The sequence below is a fragment of the Arvicola amphibius genome, chromosome 6, assembly GCF_903992535.2.
Source record: "Arvicola amphibius chromosome 6, mArvAmp1.2, whole genome shotgun sequence".
Taxonomy (NCBI): domain Eukaryota; kingdom Metazoa; phylum Chordata; class Mammalia; order Rodentia; family Cricetidae; genus Arvicola; species Arvicola amphibius.
The window spans coordinates 20,261,464-20,274,685 of NC_052052.2; the positions used below are offsets into that span (position 1 = coordinate 20,261,464).

The 13,222-nt window shown below is 45.4% G+C and overlaps 1 long non-coding RNA gene and 3 other non-coding genes across 4 annotated transcripts; all 4 read left to right on the plus strand.

Annotated features, from left to right (window-relative positions):
* The first annotated feature begins 7,763 nt into the window (after nucleotides 1–7,763).
* LOC119817082 lies at nucleotides 7,764–10,214 on the plus strand. The gene is made up of 4 exons (XR_005285880.1): nucleotides 7,764–7,866; nucleotides 8,889–8,924; nucleotides 9,409–9,440; nucleotides 9,919–10,214. It is a non-coding gene; the product is annotated as an uncharacterized LOC119817082 (long non-coding RNA).
* Nucleotides 8,598–8,801, plus strand: LOC119818111. The gene has a single exon (XR_005286022.1). It is a non-coding gene; the product is annotated as a small nucleolar RNA SNORA73 family (small nucleolar RNA).
* Nucleotides 9,126–9,327, plus strand: LOC119818113. The gene has a single exon (XR_005286024.1). It is a non-coding gene; the product is annotated as a small nucleolar RNA SNORA73 family (small nucleolar RNA).
* On the plus strand, nucleotides 9,607–9,810 carry LOC119818112. Its single transcript, XR_005286023.1, has one exon. It is a non-coding gene; the product is annotated as a small nucleolar RNA SNORA73 family (small nucleolar RNA).
* Nucleotides 10,215–13,222: the final 3,008 nt, after the last annotated feature.

Consider the following 13,222-nt stretch of genomic DNA (forward strand, 5'->3'; position numbering starts at 1 on the left):
TAGAGTTACAATCCTGCAGTTTCCTTCGGCCCAACTGGGCTGCTTTGCCCCTGGCTGTCCCCTTCTCCCTTGAGCTACCTGTAATCAAGGGATCATGGAGAGAAACAGACTGGCACTGTGTGGCAGGACGGAAGTTCCTACAGAGAGCCCAGGGAGGCCATTGTAAAGCTTCAGTAAGTTCTGAGGGTCTAAGAAAGTGTATAAAGGTCTGAGGATACTAAAGCTTATGAACGTTCTGAAGATATAAGAAAGTTAGGCGGGCGGTGATGGCACATGTCTTTAATCCCAGCACTCGGGAGGCAGAGGCGGGCAGATCTCTATGAGTCTGAGGCCAGCCTGGTCTACAAGAGCTAGTTCCAGAACAGCCAGGGTTACACAGAGAAACCCTTTCTGATAAAAAAAAAAACAACAACAAAAACAAAAATGGGAGAGAGAGAGAGAGAGAGAGAGAGAGAGAGAGAGATAGATTTAAGATGATGAAAACTTGCAGATTTCTTCCCTCCTCTATGTTATTGTTATATTAAGATTTCAGAGGTTCCGGAAACCTATGTTTAATGGTTCTACCAGACCACTGCCATGGTTGGGTCTAGAGACTGCTCACCAGCAGGTTGCCAAGTGGATGTAATTCTCTATATCACCTAAATTGACTTCTAAAACCCCTGTCCACGATACTTGCTTTCTCTGTGATCAAATTAGAAATAACTGGGGGCTGGAGAGATGGCTCAGCAGTTAAGAGCACTGGCTGTTCTTCCAGAGGTTCTGAGTTCACTTCCCAGCACCCACATGGTAGCTCACAACCATCTGTAGTGGGCTCAGATACCCTCTTCTGGTGAAGTCATGCATGCATTCAGAGTAATTGAATACATAATTAATAATAATAATAATAATAATAATAATAATAATAAACCTAGAGATTACTGCCATCATTGGCCAGAGACTTATGGAGGCTATCCTTATTGGTCCTGTAGGAGACATGATTGCCTATTCAGGATGGTGTTCTACCTTACCTTTATACAAAATGAGCCATTTGTATATTCTAATTAAAGACCCATGGCACACCAGATGGGAGATGGGGGGGTCATTGGTGAACTTTACTATAGCACTTATCACAGCTGCCCATCAGGCACAATCAAAATACTGAGGGTACACACCCCACTTCCCAACCTCTAGGTATAGGTACAAGCTCCTCAAAGGTCCTTACATCCCTAATGTCACCCCTTTTAGATGATAATGATCCCATTTCCCTGTCAGTCTTATTCAGACCTTAACCTGTGCACATCAGCTATCAAATAACGCTTTGCCTGACTGCTTTGGAGAATACTGTTGTGGGATGTTATTTTAATATGTGTTACATTCATTTACGCTATGGAATATTTGTTTAATGATGCAAAGATGTGTTGTTCTTTCACATTTCGTTTGTTTTAACTCTGTGAAGCTGTGTTCTTTGCCTGTCTAAAACACCTGATTGGGCCAATAAAGAGCTGCATGGCCAATAGCAAGGCAGGAGAAAGGATAGGCGGGGCTGGCAGGCAAAAAGAATAAATGAGAAGAGAACTCTGGGAAGAGAGGATCGACAAGCAAAGAGGAGGAGAGGAAGACTCCAGGGGTCAGCCACACAGCCAGACATGGAATAAGAAGGAAAGAAAAGACATACAGAAGTGAAGAACGGTAAAAAGCCCAGAGGCAAAAGATAGATGGGATAATTTAAGAAAATCTGACTAGAACTAAGCCAACTTGAGACCAGGCAGGCATTCATAAGTAAGAATAAGTCTCTGTGTGTGTTTTTATTTGGGAGCTGGGTGGCAGGACCCCCAAAAGAGTAAAGAGCAAAGAGTAAAAAACAACAACAACAGATTACTGGTTGTATGTCCCTCCTGGGTCAAACTCATGCCTGCCATAGCGATCGTACCCACTGCCTTATTAGACTCTCTCACCTCACCCCTCATTGGGCTCTAAGCCCAATAATACTACCATCCCTTCTCCTTGCCACATCTCTCTCCTCAGTATCGTAGACTGCTTTGACTCCAACATGCTTTGCGGGCACGCTGGATTCTGCGGGTTGCAATACCCTCACCCTCAGTCCCACCACCCAGTCCCTGTGCCCAAACATTCCCAATGTCTCCTTTCTCTGTGGCACTCAAGTTTATGGCTGCCTACCTGATGGGTGGTTCGCTACATGGACCCTGGTGTTCTCTTTTCCAAAACTACGGGGTGCTCGCTAGTGAAGAGCCCTTGTGGACTCCCATCAGAAGGTTTAGAGCATCCTGGCATGACAAAGGAGCAGCTCAGGTCACACCCTCTCTAGTCAGGCCTGGCAGAACTGACGACTTCCCTAGCTATTTTAGGCTTTCCTCTCAGTTCCTCCAGGATCTTCGATGGGTGCCTCACTCTTACCTCAAGGGACATAGACTCGCTGAGTGCCAAGTGCTACAGGATCATCAGACTTAACTAAGGCAAAAGAGGTGGCCTTTGTCAACTAAGTCTGTCCCATCACCTCTTTGCGGCAGGACCAAGTCCCTCCCCCCAAGCCCGTGCCTAGGCTAAGAATGGATTCCATGCTCCATAAAGTCAGTTCATGCATTAGAGTTAGATTCTGGTGCCACTACCAGTGTCCCCATACACTGCCCAAGCCACACCATTGTCACCTGCATTCAGGGGGCCTCGTTCGTTCCTACGCAGGTTCCCCAGGTGTCAGTCTGGAGTCAGTGATCTCTCACTAGTCTGGGTCAGCTACCTTCCTTAACTACTTAGGTTAAGATATTACCCTTCTTAACCCACTTTCTCCTACTGGTTGCACCCTGCCTTATAAACTTCCTGCCTACATTTCTTCAACAAGAGAGTCAAAAGATTTCTAAGCAGACTTTTAATCAGTTGTTATTACAGGATTACCAGCCCCTAGCTTCAGAGCCAGAGGCCAGCGATGGTGATGATCAGGTTTCCCCAAAGGATACCACAATTCAGCAGGAAAGTAGTCTAAGGATAATATCACCCCCTTTCCTGTGACCTGATTGTTTAGTAATAATGTAAGCCCCTGGAGCCATATAAGTGGTTAGGCCCCTCTCCTGAGGACCTCCAACTGCCAGGTTCCATGCACAGAACACTCTAACTGCCCCAACAACTGGATCCTGCCCCCACCCTACAGAGTAAAAAGCCCAATCTCTGAACTTGAAACCCCACCAATCTCCACCCTGAAAAGTTCCATCTCCTTCTCCAAGAAACTCTATATAAGCCCTGCCTTCTGCTCAGTTTTCTGCTATTTCTCCCCTGAGTAGAGGCAACCACCCTCCTGGCTTTTCCCTCCCAATAAATCTCTTATGTAAGGTTTGTTGTGTGGTGTGACTTTGTTATTCCTTGGCTTCCAATTGCCAGGATACCTTTCCATCCAAACTATAATGCTTACATTGAGTAACATGGCAAATTCAAGGCTAGCCTGGGATAGCCTGGGGTATATGATCCCCTTATCTCAATTTTTTTCATTTTAGAAGTTTTGCAGGTGCTGGAGAGACTGGCTGTTCTTCCAGAGGTCCTGAGTTCAATTCCCACAACCATATAGTGGCTAACAGCCATCTATAATGAGATCTGGTGCCCTCTTCTGGCCTGCAGGCATACATGCAGACAGAACGCTGTAGTCATACTAATAAATAAATCTTTTAAAAAAGAAAAGAAAAATTGTAGAGAAAGTATTGGGAGGCTCTATGTGCCAAGAATGTCACTAGGTGCCTGTCCTTCCTAACCACTCTCCCCCGAGTTTGGAAAATAGGATTATACAGGTCAGGTTTTTGCGAAGTCAAAACACCATTTTTGCATTTGCTTGAAGACAATAACTTGCAGCCCAGTCTCCCTTACAAGGATTTACTGGACATGGACCACGGCTAACCAAACCTCAGCCTGATGTCACACAGAGCAGCTGATGCTGCTATGCTTTCTGGCAAGCAGCCCAGTTTCAGCCTCAGCAATGACTCACCTTCTACTTGTCTCTTAGCACATTATTACCCTTTACTAAGAACGGAGAGAAACCATGAGTCAGAATTCTCTGGGTGTTTCTTTGTTCCCAGATTGCTGTGGCCCAAATTATCAGGTCTCCAGCTGTTACTACAGTTTTGGGGTTATAATGTCTCCAGAGGTTGCTCTGAGGTTACTCACTGCCCAGTATTTCCTGAACGGTTGATGAAACTTGGTTCTTTGTGGATGGAGAATGAGGTCTGGAAGACCAAATCACAGAGGACAGGGCCAAGGCCAGCAAGATGGCTCGGGATATAAATGCATGCCACCAAGCCTAGTGAACAGAGCTAGAGCCCAGAAATCCAGGACAGAGAGAACCACATCCATGTTGGGTGGCGGCGGCGCACGCCTTTAATCCCAGCACTCAGGAGGCAGCAGCAAGCAGATCTCTGTGAGTTCGAGACCAGTCTGGGCTACAAGAGCTAGTTCCAGGACAGGTTCCAAAGCTACAGAGAAACCCTGTCTCGAAAAACAAACAAACAAAAAAAAAAACCACATCCACAAAGCTTCCCTCACACCTCCAACACTGTGGCAGGAGCATTCCCACATATACTACCTCATACACATGTTCAATAATAATAATAAAAGCAAGTCTCGTGGATACTGAATGGACTGGATGTCTTATAAGAGATGAGAATGTACCAAAAAAAGGAAAAAAAAAAAGAAAAAAATTAGCTTAGAAGCCATTACTGCTGTTACCTAGATTTTAAGATGTGCAAATGAAAGGAAAAATATTTCATAATCCTTACACTTTGCCCTTTTGTGGGTTGTTTTTTCTTTTCTTTTCCTTTTCTTTTTTTCTCTGGTTTTTCGAGACAGAGTTTCTCTATAGCTTTGGAGCCTGGCCTGGAACTAGCTCTTGTAGCCCCGGCTGGCCTTGAACTCACAGAGATCCACCTGCCTCTGCCTCCCGAATGCTGGGATTAAAGGTGTGCACCACCACTGCCTGGCTGTGTGTTGTTTTTCAAGACTTGGTTTCTCTGTTTAACAGACCTAGCTCTCCGGGAACTCACTTTGTAGACCAGGCTGGCCTCGAACTCACAGAGATCTGCCTGCCACTGCCTTTGTAGTGCTGCGATTAAAGGCGTGCACCACCGTGCCCAGCATCCTTTTGTGTTCTTAACATCTCTCTACACAGACAGCATAGAAGTCAACATGTAAAACCTCTGGTGTCTTAGCATAATTCCCGGGTGGATGGACCATCAGCAGACTGAACTCGTGGTCAGGGTTCAACTCCATTCCTTCCCTGGGAAGCATGAAGGGAAAGCAAGCCTAGGTCGGTTGTCAACCTGGGCATTTTGTGTCACCTGTTGCTGCATGCTAATTTCTCTTCCCAAGATCTTTGTTTCCCTCTCTCTGTCCCTGTGGACACGCTTTCCCTTCCCCTTTGTCTAATTACTATCTATCTATTCCTTCTGCCCCAAAATACCTTCTTTTGCTTTCTTTTCAATATCTTATTTTTGCTTTTTTTGTTGTTGTTTGTTGTTTTTTGTATTTGTTTGTTTTTGTATTTATGACAAGGTCTGATGCAGCCTAGGCTTCCAAATCCTCCTTCCAGTCCCCAAGAGTAAGATTCAGTCTCAAAACAAACAACACAGGGCTGTGGAGATGGATGAAGGCCTTTGACACAAGGACCTGCTGATGGAATTCAGTCCCTGGAACTCATTTAAAAGGTGCAAAGAAAAAACTGACTCTGCAGGGTTGTTCTCTGGGCTCCACAGGAGTCCCATGGCACGTGACTGCCCCCCCCCCAGTAATTATGTTTAAATAAAGAGATCTTTCAATTCTACCCCTTCTCATTGAATATGTGAAGAAGAAGAAAGGTGAGAGCGAGGAGGAGGAGGAGGGCAGGTAGGAGGGGAGTTGAGGTCGGCGGGGACGGTCTGCTGTCTCACATCCTCCTCCCTCTCCCCCCGCCTCCGCCGTCCTCCTCCTCCTGCCCCTCCTTCCCCTCCTCCGCAAAAGGAATAGAACCAGCGGAGGTCTGGATAGATGGGTCTCAGAGTTTACTAGCACTGACTGCTCTTCCAGAGGTCCTGAGTTCAATTCCCAGCAACCACATTGTGGCTCACAGCCATCTATAATGAGATCTGGGGCCCTCTTCTGACATGCAAGCAAACATGGAAGGAATGTTGTATACATAATAATAAATAAATCATTTAAAAAAGAAGAAGAAAAGAGGAGGAAGAGGAGGAGCTGGGCAGTGGTGACACATATCTTTAATCCTACTACTTGGGAGGCAGAGGCAGGCAGATCTCAGTGAGTTTGAACCCAGCTTGGTCTTCAAAGCGAGTTTCAGGACAGCCAGTACTGTTACACAGAGAAACCCTGTCTTGAAAAATAAAATAAAATAAAGAAAGTGAAGAAGAGAGAATAAATAAATACATTCATCATTCTTTTTAAGAGACAGGATCTTTCCATGTAGCCCTAGTTGTCTTGTAATTCATTGTGTATAAATGGCTGGCTTCCAGTTCACAGAGATCTGTCTGCCTTTGCAAGCATCCCAAGTGCTGGGATTGAAGACTTGTATCAGAATGCCCAGCCATTTTTTCAAGTAAATATTTCATAACAAAATTTGTGTGGCTTAGTTTTACATCTTTTTTAAAATATTTATTTATTATGTATATAATATTCTGTCTGAGTATACACCTGCAGGCTAGAAGAGGGCACCGGACCTCATTACAGATGGTTGTGAGCCACCATGTGGTTGCTGGGAATCGAACTCAGGTCCTTTGGAAGAGCACGCAATGCTCTTAACCGTTGAGCCATCTCTCCAGCCCCAGTTTTACATCTTAAAATTTGGGAAATATGGCCGAGTGGTGGTGTCACACGTTTTTAATCTCAGCCCTCGGGAGGCTGAGGCAATTGGATTTCTGAGTTCGAGGCAAGCCTGGTCTACAGAGCAAATGTTTGTAAAGTACTTGGCACACAATTTAATATATAAGAGGAACATGGTCGGTGTTTCTGCTCAGGCCAGCCTTGACCTTATGATAATGTCATTTTATTCATCTGACTCTATACTGTATTATTACTGTTTGTCTATGTATTATGGGGGGGGTCATTGAACATGTGCGGTATTTCATGGTATTTGTGTGCAGTGCTGGGGTTTGGGACAGCGTACATCCAGGGGAAAATATCTTGATCATCAACATCTTATTGTCAACGTCTTTTATCTGTTTGTGTGTAAAGTGCACATAACATTTAACAGCTTTTTAATCAGGTGTAGATCAGAACCTCAAATTCTGGGCAGGTGTCCTCCCACTGAGAATGCATAAGAGCTTTTAGTTTTTGTGTGTTTTACTGTGTTTTATCTTTTTTTTTTTGTATGTGCGTGTGTTTGTGAGTTATGTGCACCACGTGTCTGCAGATGACAGCTGAGTTGTGAGCTGCGAGCTGTCACATAGGTACTGGGAATTGGACCCAAGTACTCTGCAAGGCAGCCAGCGAAACCATCTCTCTAGTGTCCCTATTCCCTCCATCCCCTGGGACGTTTTTAATTGTAATCAATCCTTGTATTCGCACCCTTTTTCTGTATCAAACGTTTCTTCCATATACAAAGTAGACTCCAACTCTGGAGTCTAGGAAGCATTCCTCTAGACAGATGTCTTTGCCCATTTTGCATATACCAGTATATCCAGGCACTGAGGACAAACCGCACAAATTCAACAACACAGTGCCTGAACTTAGAAGCGCAGGAAATCCCACGAGCCTTGCCGCATTTCCAATGGTCCTCCGTGCGCATGTCCCTGCGCAGGCGCAGCCTGCAGTGCCCGACTTCCGGGGATTCCTGTATAAATATAGCTGCCTCGGCGCTCCTCGTTCTTTCAAGAGTGTCGGAGTCGTTCTGCTTGTTGTCCGTTGTTGGTGAGTTACCTTACGCTCGTTTTTCTGCTGCTGTGGCTTTACCTACGGGGTTCGGCTCCCAGGTTGGAGGTTGGAGAAAAACGGTTGCGGCTGCGCAGACTCCGCGGAGAGGCCGGGATTCATCCTACGTAGCGTGGCCTCCTTGGCGGACACGTGCCGCCCTTCCTGCCCGGGACGGACCTTTCTTAGCTTCATTTTCCCGGGAGTCTTGGCTTTCCCTTAAAGTTAGTGTAGCTCGGGGGGGGGGGGGGGACTTTGAGCCGGGTGGCGGTGGCGAACGCCTTTAATCCCAACATCGGGAGGCACAGGCAGACGGATCTGAGTTTGAGGCCAGCCTGGTCTACAGAGAGAGCTCCCCAGGTCAGCAAGTGCTACACAGAGAAAGCCTGGCTCCAAAAGAAAAAGAGAAAAACTTCGTTCATAGTAAATATGCCACATGGTTATCGTAGTTCTTGGGCAGGGTTTTAGCTTTGCGCCTAGGTTCTCAGCTGCGTTTATAATCTTTCCCCATGTCGTAGACAAATTTTTACGCTTTCGTTTTTGGTGGAAATCTATTACTCTTAATTCAGAGAGATAATTCTTTAGGCAAATAATGACAATTTGGCAGGGGGTGTTTCGTTCTATTTATATCAAAAAAGTCGGAGGGTAGTTCTGCCACATACTTGAAGTGCCACCACTCGGAATCGAGCTGGAGGTCTGGTTAGTTAAAAGACGGTCTTCACCGTGTACTTCCAACGTGGATACCCCGGGAGGTCACTCTCCCCGGGCTCTGTCCTAGTGGCGTAGGGGAGCATAGGGCCCTGCCCTGTGATGTACAGTCCCGTTCCACGACGTTGGAGATGAAGCTGGGCTTCGAGTCTGCGCCTGCATATTCCTACGGCTTCTCAGAGTCCTCTGGACCGTGACTGAGGAGACAAACCATGCAGGAAACAAGTCTTAAATCAGGAGATCTGGGAGTAAGACTGCGTGATTTAGAAATTGGATTAGAATTTGTTTATGAAATAAAATGCCCTCTTTTTCAGAATTCGTCAGTGATTACAAGATATTTTTTGGTTAAGGTAAGTCTGTTCTGAATTGAGTGCTAATGTCTGCCACGTGATTATTGGGGGGTTCCAATTGGAAACTAAGTTTACATTTTATCCATTTTCTGTATGTTATTAGTGGATACCTGTAACTCATGAGGTCATTAGAGACTAGTGTGTTTTGGAGACTTGAGTATTGATTGGGGTTGACAAATCATTGGTTATTAGCCAGACGTTCCAACGTGGATACCCCGGGAGGTCACTCTCCCCGGGCTCTGTCCTAGTGGCGTAGGGGAGCATAGGGCCCTGCCCTGTGATGTACAGTCCCGTTCCACGACGTTGGAGATGAAGCTGGGCTTTGAGTCTGCGCCTGCATATTCCTACGGCTTCTCAGTCCTCTGGACCGTGACTGGGGAGACAAACCATGCAGGAAACAGTCTTAAATCATGAAATCTATGAGGAAGTCTGTGATTGGAAAATGGCGTTAGAATTTTACTCACACAAATGCCTTCTTTTACAGATCTCATCGGTGATTACAAGTTAATGGTTGAGGTAAGCTCTACTTGAATTGTGTCTGTCACATAATTGTTTTTCCATTTGGTGACTGGATTTATGTATTAGCAACTTACAATAAGTGGGTACCTGTGACTTTAGGGCATCAGACTAGTGTGTTTTGGAGACTTGGGGTTGACAAATCATTGGGTACTAGACAGACTTTCCAACGTGGATACCCCGGGAGGTCACTCTCCCCGGGCTCTGTCCTAGTGGCGTAGGGGAGCATAGGGCCCTGCCCTGTGATGTACAGTCCCGTTCCACGACGTTGGAGATGAAGCTGGGCTTCGAGTCTGCGCCTGCATATTCCTACGGCTTCTCAGAGTCCTCTGGACCGTGACTGGGGAGACAAACCATGCAGGAAACAAAGTTCTAGGGCAGGCTCCAAAGCTACAGGGAAACCCCAGGGGTTTTTAAAGTAAGGTGCTAGGTTTCAGTGTCATTTTTGAGAATCTGATCTTTGCCTGTTTTTCTTCAGGAAAGAAGAGGATCTGCACAGCTGGAGATAAAATTTGGCAAAGTTGCTGTATTAGAATTTAACACTGTACGTTGTCAGTGCTAGGCATGCACTTTTCTCCCTAGATCTTGGTCTGGTAAATGTGTGATGATATCTAGGTTTGAACTTTAGCATATATGTGGTCCATTTCCTGGTAGGATGTACACTGCTGCAAGACCATACAGACCACAAGTGGCACCGAATGGGATACAGAACTTGTATAAGTAAATGCCTGACATCTGATGTTTGTATAAATAAATGAAAATTTTTTGACTGTTTTCTTTTTGGATTAATGCGTCAGTATGCAGAACACTTTGGATGGTTTCTAGTTGGTCATGTAAACCAACTAGTGTATGATGCATCCATTTATTGGGAATGAACTTGGACTGTTGGTAATACTGTTCCAAGAAGTCTGATCCAGTGAGTGCGGGATGTGGTGGGTTCACCTTAAAGCTTGGCCTTATGATGTGTGCTACAGGTGGTAGCTAGGTCATAAAGGGAAGTCCTGATTTCTTGTGCTGGCTGCTTACACCTTGGGAGAGTCAAGACCCTGAATGATGGAATAGGGAGAAGGTAGGCCTTGAAGATGCTGGTAATTTTCCCTGATGGGTGTCAAGTGGGAATGAGGGTGGGAGGGAATGCTCTGAGTTGGCATGGGACATGCCTAAGTGTGTAGCTAGGGTTTCCACCAGAAATAGGCTTCTCAATTGAAACAGCCCACCTCATCGCTAAGGTGTCTTACCCCACAGATGTTAATATGCCAACATATTATATATTCATATGTTCAAGGGGTAAAACCTTGAACCTCCAAGCTCAATGAACCTGTCCTTAAGCTTTTTGTTTTAGGTTTATTATGTATACAGTGTTCTGCCCGCCTGTAGGCTAGAAGAGGGCACCAGATTTCATTACAGATGACTGAGCCACTGTTTATGTGGGTGATGGGAACTGAACTCAGGACCTTGGGAAGAACTGCCAGTGCTTTTAACTTTTTGAGCCATCTCCAGCCCTGCCCTTAGTTTTCTTATAGTGAGCTCTGGACAGGCACAGTGCCTTGGCTACTGACAGCAAAATTGTTTCCCTCTGCTTTAAATTTGGATCATGGCTCTGTACCTGTGCAGGCCGGTGAACCCATAACCTAGGCAAGTACTCTTAGGAAGTAAGTTGCTAACCTTCCAGAGGACATAAACCCCTAGATATGGTTGATTTCCAGTGCATAAGTGGATGAAGTATTTATATGCTCTAAATAACATGGTTACTGTGTTAGCTGTATTAAGGTACAGCCTTAAGAGTTAAAGCCATCCAGGGCTAGACAGTAAGGAAAGACTGTCTCAAAAGAGATCTTGCATATACCTATAGCTGGAAGTACCAGCTGAAGTACATAGCAAGACCCTGTTCTGAAGAATGCTTAGGTTTTAGTGGAGATTTAGGTTTCTTGGAGTTGACAGCGGCAGAACCAGTCCACTGATACATACACTCCTGAGTTCTGAGCCACCCTGTTTTATATGGACTATGTCCTCTGAAAGAGGTGGAGAGGGTTATCAGCCATGATGACCAGAGCTTACATCTCAGCACCCATGCAACATCCTGGACATCATGAACAGATGTATTAAACCTGGTGGCCACGGTCGTGTGGAGATCCTGGGTTCAAGTTCCAACAATGAAATCAGCTCAATCCTGAATAGAAGTTAGGCTCCAACTGCCACTATGATGACTGACTACTTGGTTGATCCCCCCTCTTTTTCAGAATGTATTCATTCATTGGATTTTTAATAGAATTCATTAGGTTTTTAAAAAGAAGTCTTTTTTAATGTGCATTGGGGCTTAGCCTCAATGTACATTTGAGGGTGTCGGGTTTCCTGAGATTAGAGTTACCATGTGGGTAGTGCTCAGAATTAACCTGGTCCAAGGGAAGAGCCGCCAGTGCTTTATAGCCCCTTAATTCACGTGTGAGTGTTTACGTTGTTGATGTACCATGTGCATAAGGTCATTCCAGGTGTTTATGAGCTACCTGTGGGTGCTGGGATTTCAACCTGGGTTCTCTGCAAGAGCAACAATTTTAATCTCATTTTCTACCTCAAGTTTTTGTGAAAAACAAATGGGTTAATGCACATAGGAAGGTTTTACATCTAAATGGGAGGTGTTTCCGTGGCTAAGAGTTATACTGCTCTTCCAGAATGCTGGAGTTTGGTTCTTGGCACCCACATCCAGCAGCTGCCTGTAACTGCAGCTCCAGAGGTCTCAGTGTCCTCTTGCAATCTGCACACTGCACTCAACATGCACAGACCCACACACAGACATAATTCAAAATAAATGATCTAGGGGCTGGAGAGGTGTGTCAGCTGTAAGAGCATCGGCTGTTCTTGTAGAAGTCCTGAGTTCAATCCCCAGCAAACACCTGATACCTGACAACCATCTATAATGGGACTTGACGCCCTCTTCTGGCCTATAGGCGTAGGTGCAGATAGAGCTCACATACATAAAACGCTTAAAGAAATTTTTGAAAATGAGTTTGAGGGACAGGGGCTTGGTGACACACCCCTACAATTCTAGCCCTGGAAGGCTGAAGCAGGAGGATTAGGCGTTTGGTGACAGCCTAGGTACACGATTCTTCCCCCCCCCCTAAATTTTTTTTGTAAGATAAGTGATGGTCATATCTCTGTAATTACATTAAGCCATGTGAGTGGGTAAGATCTTGGAGAAAGACAGCAGAGTCTCCAGGGTGAAGCTTGGAGAAACTTCACGGTTTATCATCCAAGAGAGGAGGTCATGATGGAGGCAGAGGTAACCCTGAAAAGGTAAGACAAAACAAGGGGACCGATCTTGGACTGGCATTACATAGAAATCGTCAAGAAATGGCTCAGTTGGTAAAGGTGCCTGCTGCCAAGTCTGAGGACTGAGTTTGCTCTCTGAGACCCACATGATGAGTGGACAGAGAGAACTTAATTTTGAAAGTCCATCTTTAAAGTCCTAATATTCTGTGATTAGAACCCTCCCATAGTAACTCACTGTCTCCATAGACACACTAGACCCTCACCCTCTACTACTCTAAGGTATATGGCAGTTTCACAGAACTTACCCTGTCATTGCAGGACATTGCATTCTAGGACTGGAGAGACGGCTCAGTGGTTAAGAGCGCTGGTTGCTCTAGTGAAATTGGGAATTCCAAGGATTTACATGGCAGGTCACAACCATCTGTAACTCCAATTCTAGGGCATCAGGCGCCCTCTTTCGGGCCATTTCAAGCATGGAATGGCAAACATGGTACACAGACATACATGTAATAAAT